This window comes from Elephantulus edwardii, unplaced genomic scaffold (genome assembly GCF_000299155.1).
Source record: "Elephantulus edwardii isolate Elephantulus edwardi_28Jun2011 unplaced genomic scaffold, EleEdw1.0 scaffold00143, whole genome shotgun sequence".
NCBI lineage: Eukaryota > Metazoa > Chordata > Mammalia > Macroscelidea > Macroscelididae > Elephantulus > Elephantulus edwardii.
This window is the reverse complement of record NW_006399893.1, coordinates 7,190,250-7,200,857: the sequence shown is the minus strand read 5'-3', so window position 1 is coordinate 7,200,857 and position 10,608 is coordinate 7,190,250.

The following is a 10,608-nucleotide window of genomic DNA, read 5'->3' as shown; positions in this document are numbered from 1 at the left end:
TCTTTCATTGGACCCCCCAGGTCCACTCCACTATGCAGCCTTCGCTCTGGGTTCCTGTCATGGCAAAACATATCCCTCTTAAACAGTTTTCTCCCTCATCTGTTTCAATTCAGTATACATTATTGAACCCATCTTTCTCAGTCTCCCCCCATGCCCGAGGTGAGTCCTGTTTTACAACAGTGGCACCATGTGGTATTCGTCCTTTTGTGACGGAGATACTTTACTCAGCCTAATGTCCTCCAGGGTCACTCATTTTGAATAAGATTGCATGAGTTCCTTGTGTTTCATATTTTCTGAAATTTTTAATGTTAGATTTTATATGTATATGCCTATGTGCATTTTTCTGAGGAGTGAATCCATAATTATAATTATATGTTCAAAGGTGCCACAGACCCAAGCAAAGCCTGGCCACAGCACCTGGGCTGCTTGCCTTCTGTAGGGTCCCATGCACTGTGACTGGTGTGAGGGCTGCAGTATGTGCTGTCTGTCTGTGTCTCAGGCAGTTCTGCAGAGAGTGAGAGACATCTCAGAGATGTCTAACTTAAAATAGAAACTGGAAAATTTTTGAAAGCCCTTTGCAAATGCTGTCACTGGTAAATGATAAAATAATTCTGGTTCTACAGGAAAATGTACAAAAGAGTAGGGATGTTTACGTGGCATGTGCTATGTTTTTTCAGCCCGGGGATATGTTTGTCATTCTCCTAGTGTCCTAGTCATCCTTCAACAACAGGAATCATCAGCTCATACAAGTTTCCATAGCAACTGAGTTTTCTGCATCATTCTATTGCAGGCAAAGCCTGTTCCCATGGCACACTCTTTAGTATATTGTCCATAACAAAATTATTGATCTCTTTAGAAGCAGATTTTCCAATCCAATAGACATCTGGAGTTTCACTCTAATAAGTGTCCATTTTTATTTCTTTAGATTATACCTAATAAACATTGGGACTGAGTGCCTGCTAGGCTTGAAGTCAAGTAAGCAGATATCTATTTGTAGAAAAATTAGAAAGGATTCATACCTCACACCATTTACACAAATTAACTCAAATGGGTCAAAGACATAAATGTAAAAGCTAAAACTATAAAGTTCCTAGAAGATAACATAAGGACAAACTAGAATGTTGTCCCTAAAATTTCACGTAAAAACACTATCACAAGTAAAGGAAAATGCACAAACAACAGAAGGTTAAACTAGATGACTTGGTCTTCCAAGTCAGCCTCATGGTACAGTGGTTCAGTACTAGGCTCCTAATCAAAGGGTCAGGAGTTCAAACCCACTAGGAGGAAGAACTAGCAGCCTGTTTGTGTAATGATTATAGCTTTGGAATTCCTGTGGGATAGTTCTATGCTGTCCTATAAGGCTGCTGCTGCTGTTGCGTATCTTTGAGTCAGGACCAACCCATAGCTGACCCTCTAGTGGGTTTTCAGAGGCAGTTAATTGCACGGGAGGAGAAAGCCCATCCTTCTCCCACAGAAGGCTGCTAGAAGAAAGAATCAACTAGGCAGCAGTGAGTTTGAGTTTTGTGGAGGACTTTCCAAAAACCAGATACTTGTGCTCATCCAAAGACCTTACCAAAAGAGAACATGCATACTGGGAGAAAGAAAAATGTTGTGACTTAGCTGACAAGTGTCTAATTTCTAAATTATATACACACTGCATATATATTCATATGTATAATAAAGCATATAAGGTCATAATTATGGATACTTATGAACTTGGCTTGCTGCATTTGAAAGCTCAAGATTTGAAAAGTTTGATGAAACAATCAGGCCAATTGGCATAACTTAATCCCAAAAGATAACATTCAACATTCTCATCCTACTTTGGTCAGTAGCTTCTAGGCTCTTTAAAGCTTATGGGGGGAGGTTGAGTATGGAGAAAAGTGCAACAATGAATGAATGGAAAGCTGAGGTCTCTGTAAACTTTCATTAAAATTTATAATAAAATAATAAAATAAAATAAATTTTTTATTATTATTTTTGTGTGAATGTACCGTCAAATCAGATCTGACTGGTACAGGAGGAGATTGTCCCTCCTTCCCCGGCAGAGCATCTGGTGGATTCGAACCGTGCGCCTCTGGGATTGTAGTTGCAGCTCCTTGCCACTAGGCCACCAGAGCTCCCCAAAATGAAAATTTTAAAAAAGCTCATGAGTGGTGGCCATCTGGGATGTAATTATTGGCCCAGTCCCATATAGAACAAAGTAGAGTGGGTAAAAAACCCAGTGATCAGAGGAAAAATTGTTGGTAGGTGCCATTGAGTGTAGTATAACTCATAGCAACCCTATAAACAACACATCTGAACCCTGTACTATCCTGTGTCCTCCTCACAATCTCTGACATACTTGAGCCCATTGCTGCAGTCACTATGTCAATCCATCCTGTTGAAGGTCTTCTTCTCTCTTTCACTGGTCCTCCACCTTTCCAAACACTCTTTCCAAAGAATAACCTCTCCTAGCAACATGCAGGAGTGGCATCCACTTCCTAAACAACATACCTCTGGAAACTCTAGAAAGGCTTCCGGCCTTTTTGTTCATAGGGTCGTTCTGAGTCATGCTCAACTTGATGGCAATCAACAACAACAACAGCAACATGCCCAATGTACGTGAAATGAAGTTTCTCCATCCTTGTTGCTAAGGAGCACTGTGACTGCACTATTTCCAAGACATATCTCTTTGCTATTTTGGTGGTCCATATACATTCAGTTAGGGCTACTGACTCATGTGAGCCATAGATCTTCTACTCTGAGGCCAGAAGAACTGCATGGTTGACCAGGGACACCATGGAAGGTCCTGCGTAGAATGGGGAAAGCACAGAATAAGATTAAACTTCATAAAAATAATAGACTTAGTGGTCTGAGAGAGACTAGTGGATTATTGCCCTAAGATGCCCTTTTCACCTGGAACAAAGTCATGCCTGGAGATCACGTTTCAGTCAAGTAATAGGTTGCCCTTTTAAATAAACAGTAACTCCCTTAAATAATCAAGTATAAAGGACCAAGCTGTCAACATTTACCAAAGGCAAAGGAGAGAAGGCAGGGAGAGCCTGGGAGCCTGGATGAATGGAGCCAAGCTGGGGCACTGTGAGAGTGAGACAGTAGCAGAACTGCTACCAAAGTTGCAGAACAATTTGTGTCTGAATGGCTGAGTCGGAATCTACTCTTTATAATCTATATAATCTTTTACCTATGAAAGGCAAAGCCTGAGAGTCATTTGTACAAAACAAAAAACGTAGAAAAATCTAATCACATAAACAAAAAAGCCATGCCTAATACCAAGAGGTAGAGAGTGACACAAACAATAATAGTAATGTGATTTCAAAAGAAAAGGTGGCTTTTCTGGCTGTATTGATCAGTGAAGAGGATATTCATAAAGCCAATAGCTGTGGTATATCCACATTTTCAAGAGTTCTTGTTAAAATCCCTTTCCTGAGCTATGTGAGATCCATTTCAGGTCTTTTATCATTGTCCTGACCACTTGTTGCATGTTGGTCTAGACTAGAGCAAGGTATCTCAACACCAGCACTTGTTATTGTTGTCATGTGTCATCAAGTTGGCTCTAACTCATAGCAACCTTATTTACTGCAGCTCTGAAACCTGCTCTAGTCTCAGCCAACCTCATTGTCTCTGACACATCTGTTCCCTAGTCACAGAGTCAATCCATCTCATCAAGGGTCTTCCTCTCTGGAGCTGCCCATCCACCCTCCCAAGCATGATGTCCCTCTCCAAGGACTGGTCACTCCTTGCAACATTCAAAAAAGCATGTCAGATGGAGCTTCAGAATCCTTGCCTCCAATGAGCAGCCTGATCTCACCCTCTCTAGGATGAACCTGTTTGTTTTCCTAGCAGTCAAGGGTATATTCAATACTCTTCTCCAGCACCGCAGCTCAAAGGCATCAATTATCTTTCTATCATCCCTAGTCATTGTCCAGCTTTCTGATGCGTAACAAGAAGTTGCGAAGAACGTCAACACTACTGACTACCAAATTTACTCTTTTGTCTCCCTGAGTTCCTTGAAGTATAAATTGATTGAGAAACAGCACCTTGTTTTAAAATAATGGGATATGATTCAAAGGAGTCTGGATTATATTAAGGGCTTGCTGAGCCTCCAGGAAAGCTCTGTTGGAATCCTGAATTATTGTCTTAACTTCCCTTGTGTCTCTTAGCCACCATCTCCTCATTCTTCCACGAATGACCTCTTACCCATACTTTCTGGTGTAAGGCAAAATGCATCATCTAGCTAAATCTTTTTTTTTTTTTCATCTAGCTAAATCTGATTTCCTTTCTCTTCACTCATTCTTCAGTGTATGTTGTACCAACTGTGTATGTGTGTATGTATATGTGTGTGTGTATGTATGTGTAATATATACACACACACACACATATATACACACACACACTATTTTTCAGCCTCTTGTCTGCCTCTAATTTATCACCCAGCATTCTAGTTCATTATTATGAATTAATATTTATTAAGCATCTGCAGGGTTCATGGCCATGAATTAGGCAGCATTTGTCATTAATTTTCTGTTGCTTTGTCATGTTCCATTGCCTTCGCTCAGCTTAGGCAGTATTTATGATCTTTCTGCCAATTTTCTATTGGTGTGACAGTCCTCATCTCCATGTCAATTCCAATTAATATTTCAAGAACAAATCCTTGTTTTAAAATGCTTCATTTCACACACGCACTGCTTCGGGTCTCTCCCTTCCATGCACTAAGTTGGTGTTTCTCTTCCCCATTTGTCTATACTGTCCTGTACACTTTAAACTCAATGATGTGCTCAGGTTCCATTACATTCCAGGTGCTTCCAGAAGTTTTCACCTCACAAATCCCAGTTCCTTAACTTGGCTTAATGGGTCGTAATTGTCCATTGTTAAAGATGCCTCAGAGAGGATTCCTTCTGTTCTTTCTTTAAGCATCTCCTTGGTTCTTGGTTTTAAGCAGTTGCCTTCAGCTAGACGAGTTTACTTATACAGTTGCCAGATTACACGCACTGTACATATTGAGTGTCGTCCAATCCAGGGGCTCACCATCTATATGGTTAATATTCCATTGTGAGCGATAAGGTTGTCTTTGGTTAATTTCCCAAAGTACATAGCTAAGCTTTCCCTTTCAATCTGTCTTACCATTGAAACCTACCTGCCCTGGGTGACCTGCTGCTGTTTGGATTGCAGTACATATGATCTTTGGCAGAGCTTCCTGCATTGAATTAGCATACACACGCAGGTTGCCACGTTATTGCTCTCACTTAATAAGGAGGTTTAGTTTCACCAATGCCTCTCCTTTGTGTCATGGTGTTAGGTGTATTGAGCTGTAACAACCCCACATCATCACTGCTGACCCTGACAGGGTAGCAGGGAAGTGAACCCATAAGTAGGAGAATGCCACCTGGCAGGAAATGCCACCTGCAGTGTTGGGCTGCAGCCACCTGTGTGGACCCAGCGTAGAGGGCATCAGGAATTGAACACTCCCAGGTCACTCTCCCCACTCTCCTGGTGGTGCCTCCAGATGAGTGGATGCTGGAAGGAAAGGACCCCAGGGCACCCAGTGGGGCTCAGAGCCCTATGGAGAAGGGGAGAGAATGGCTATGCAGGGGCAAGTACGATTTACCCAGCATGTTTATTCTACATAACAGCATCTACTCATCTCGGGCCCTCTGGTCTCACACTTGTGTGCTGAGCAAACAGACTCTTTGGTCTGACTATATGTTTTAAACATCTTTTTATAATTGAGTTTCTATATATTGTGTTCCAGTCAGTTCCCTTGGACTTGCCAAGTTGCACAAGCCCCAAGACACCAGTGATCTTGTCTGTTTGTCAGAGATCACTATAAAAATACCTGTCACATGGCTGTGTGGATGCTATATGAGTGTAGAGGCACAAGAGTGTGTAACATAATGAATTAGATAATGATTAAGTGCATTCTGTTTAAGCTGAAGTTGAACTTTTACTGTGTTCTTTATATCTATTTATCTATCTCATATATATAGATACATATACATATACATATACATATACATATACATATATTACACACATATACATACAGAGAGAGAGGGGGGTAGTGTTATTGTGTCTCTGGTGAAATATATATATAGTGTGTGTGTGTGTGTGTGTGTGTGTTATTGTGTCTCTTTGATAAAAGTATACACTGTAAGTTAATTCACATTTGATCTTTTCCACACAACTAGCGTCTTGACATTGGCTACATTTTTCACATTTCAGCCTTTCCTTTTGCCGCACTCTGGTTGTTCTGTGTGCTTTTAAATGTCACGTAAATTCTCTGAACTGCATTTTCAGTAGACACTGTGGGTGATGCTGCGAGGAATAAATAAAACAAAAGCCAAGAAAAGTGCTTTGGAAACTGAAGGCTTAAGGTGTGCAAACACCTCCCAACTGCCTGTTGGCCATCTGCAGGGGCTTTTGTGATACTGTGATGTTGAAAACTATGTTACTGGTATTTTAACCATGGAACTTCCAGACTAAGGCAGACTGGGAGAAAGGCCAGCTAATCCAATTAAGTTAACCAATTAAGACCTCATGGTAAGAACCAGGGCATTGTCTTACCTTCTCATCTCAAGCATATCATCAGGAAAGATTAATCGCTGGAGAAAGAGGTCATGTTTGGTGAAGCAGAGAGTAAAGACAGTAAAGGAGACCCTCTGGGATAAGGGTCATCCCAATATCCACAGTGACAAACTCGAAAATATCAATGATTTGGGAATGATAAAGCAGGACAGGACAACGTTTCTTTCAGTAATACTTAAGGTCACCATGAGTCAATTAGAAACTAGCTCACATTAACTGCTTCATCTCTCTGTCTGTCTCCGCCATGTACAAAGAGTCCATTTCAAGAGAGCAATAGAAATAGAGGCTCTGAAATGTGGTAGGAAGACCATGTGCTGGAGAGGTAATTGGCAAAACTGGTTTTAAATCCCAGCCTGCCGAGTACCTCTTGTTTAAGGTCCTCTGTGGAGTCACTCTGAGTCCGTTCGACTTGACAGCGTAAAGTAAGAGCATGGTCCTCACCTGTTCCTAGCCTCCGAGTTCTCATTGTGGTACAGTGATGGTGTCTTGCTCATGAGAGTTGAAGGAGAATTAAGAGAAAAAGCTCAAAGAAAGTGCACAGTATAGTGCCACTGTTGTAAAACGGGACTTACATTGGGGGTGGAGGGAACCTGAGAAAAGAGGGGATAAAGAATGTATACTCCACTGAAACAAATGAGGGAGAGAAGTGTTTAAAAGGAATATAGGATTAGGTATTATTTTCATGACAAGATTACAGAAAAAGAAATGCATATTAAAGTGGACTGTGGACTTGGAGTGGGGGATTGTATAACAATGAAAGAATTTTTTTTTCTTTCTTCAAAGAGAAAAACAATCTGGAGGGAGAGGTGGGCAGGGAGGAAAATGTGCAACGATGAATGAATGAGGGAAAAGTAAATGGAAAGAAAATACTGTAAAACACACACGCACATACACACACACTGCACACTGCATTAAAAAATCCTTAATAAAAAAAAGTGCACAACACTGATTGGAAAATGTGCAGAGGCTGACATGGCAACTCCGGATGGCAGGTAGTTCCATCTACACAGGAAAGGAAGCACTTAGAAAAGAAATCTAAAAATAGCTTTGTCCTCTGGCCCCCCCCCCCCCCACACACACACAGCTTGAAACTGGATGGCAAATCTGTAAGGCTGCACTCAGGTGTCCGACTAAGCCTTGAATTCCTTTCTTCCTCGTCCAGTTGTTGAGTAGCCTCCTACTAATGAGCTTGTGTCCAGCCTTCTTAGATGGAACATTCTATTTTGTCACCTTTTGGCCTCTGGCTTTCAGGCTGAAGACCAGCCAATGACGATCTCTAACAGGCGATTTTATTCCAAAGGCTTCCAGAAGCACCCATGCTACTTCCAATGCACCCGTGCACACACATTCTATACACACATACCCACATTGTATGCACTGTACACACGTATTCATTGTAAACATTCATAATAAAACACTCGTTTTATTAACACACACTGTATAAACTGTGCACACACATACATTATGTGTACACACACGTTTCACAAACACATACTCTGTATACACACATTGTGTATACATGCTCACTATACACACACGCACTGATTCCCTCTCCACGGGTCAACAAGGCCTTGCTGCTGCAGGTCCCGAGCCCCTGGTAGCTTCAAGCTTGGGGGCTGGGCAGCATCCACTGGCCCTCATTTGTCACCTCCTCCTATTGCTCTGAGCTGTGCCAACCCCAGCAGTGGGAGATGAGTTGGGGGGAAGGAACTGGGGAGTATTTCCCACCAGACTCCCTCCCTTTGCTCCATTGGGGGGAAAAGACTCTGAGGGGTCGAAGTGGGGTAGATTTTCCACTATATAAAGAGAAGGAAAGAGGAAGCTGAGGCCCAGTGGCCTCTTGCCAGCCCCCAGGAATGCACCAGCCCTGGGAACTGGCCCCCAGCCAGCCTGCGTGAAGCCTGCTGACTTGGGAAAACCAGCTCTCTAGCTACTGCCAAGAATGCAGACAATAGTCTTTTGGATAGTTCGCTTTTGAAAGTTTGGCTTTTGTTTTATTATCACCAGAGGTAACATTTATTGGGCACCTATATATGTATGCCAAAAGATAAAATGCATGATTTGGACATCCCTGTAACTGAAGCAGGGCAGGAACTCCAGGCTCCTCTATAATATCTACAGCTGGCTTCTAATTAGGACCTAAGTCTTGGCTCAGTATGTTCCAGTGGAGGGGAGGCCAGGGTGGCACTGGAATGCTAGAATTCAAGTCCATTCTTAAGTGCTAGACCAGGCTGTATTATGTCACCTGAAAGGACTGAGGGTTAGAATCCGCTTATCCAGTTGTCATTCTGTTGAAAAAGTTCTGTGAGAATGAGGCATAGAGCAGGAATACTGTGATGGAGAGAAAAAGCCCTAAGTCCAGTACCGGCTCAGGGAGAATGTGTGAACAACCCAAAGGCACACAGTTCTAAGTAGCCAGATGCTCCTTGGCAGAAGGATGGACAATCTCCTCCTGTGCAATTTACAGCCTCTGAAGACCTGCTGGAGGGTCAGCTATGGGTCAGTTCCTACTCAACGGTACCTAACAATAATAATAGAAACATTGAGTTCTAGGGCAGAAAAAGAGGGACAAAGTTACCCATCCCTCTCAGTCTGTCATCAATTAATATGAAAGAATGATGACAATGACTTTTAAAGTTTGTATACATTTTTCTGTTGCCATGTCAAATAGGAGGTATCAGTGATAATATTACTAAAATAGCAATTAACATTGCCAGGTATTCTCTATGTCCTGAAAACTGGGTTTGAATATTTTGTTTCTATTCAATCAGATCACGCATTGCTATCAAGTCAAAACTGGCTCTCAGTTGATCCTCTAGTGGATTTTCCAAGGCTGTAAATCAAGAGATTGCCCATCTTTCGCCTGTGTAGCAGTTGACAGATTTGAACTGCCTACCTTTAAGTTAGCAGTGCAACTCCCTATTTTCATGACAACTCTGCAGGGAGGCACTGTAACATCCCACAATTCCATAAGTAGCAAACACAAAGGTCTGCCTTGCCCCAGAATTCAGGCTGCTGACTGTTGGACCATCAGCATGTATCTGGAGCACATTCCACAGTCGAAGAGGACCTCACTGCTCTGGGCTTTGCTCATTAGCTAAATGGGATAAATTGCCACAAAAGGGTGGATCTTCCCAGTGATGAGACATCTGTCCTGTGAGGATTCTGAAAAGAAGGAGGACTCTGCGGAGTAGCACAGGGAAGATATACAAGTGCAAACCCTTTGCAACTGAGGAAGCCCTCGCACCTCATTTTAAGAAATTTCTATTTATGAGTATCTAGAGTCACCCCAAACATACACCAGGGATTGCTTTTATGCCCCCTCTTTCCAGAAGGATTCCTCATATAACAAAGGGCTTACCAGAAGATTTCTTTAAATAGCCTTTAATGCATTTTAAATTGGATTTAATTTTCAGAAAGTCAATGTGCAGTAGTAGTTTCCCATGGAGCTAACACCCCTGCCCCCCAATCTGTAATAGAAAACAGATCCGAGATGATATTTAGGGCTTGAGCACTTTTTGCCAATAGCTTAGCAGGAGCCAGAGAGCCTGCCATTGTACACTGAGGGAGTTTTCACACAGAAGACGTGGGGAGTCACAGGCGGGCCGCAGGACCAGGGCTGCACCCTGGCACAATCTGTCTGCTTGCCTTGGCCCTTGACAGCTCCAGTGGGGCTGACTGACAGTGAGCTTTACAGTGGAGGACGGGTGGAGTCCCGCAGCTAATCCAGAGCGACCCGGTCATCCTTATAACACTCCCGCACTTCTGTAAAGGAATGTCCTGGCCTGTGGGCCTAGGAAAGTTTCTTTCAAGGCATATTTATTAAATATCTTTATTATTTATATGTTGTTGTTGTTTGGTGCCGTTGAGTCATAGAAGACTCATAGCAACCCTATGAACTAACGGCCTGAGCACTGTTCGCACATAGAGTTTCCGGAGGCAAGCCATTTCGGAAGTGGATGCCACTCCTGCTTCCAGGCTTATCAAATATTAGTTATATTTATTAAGAAATATAGTTATTAA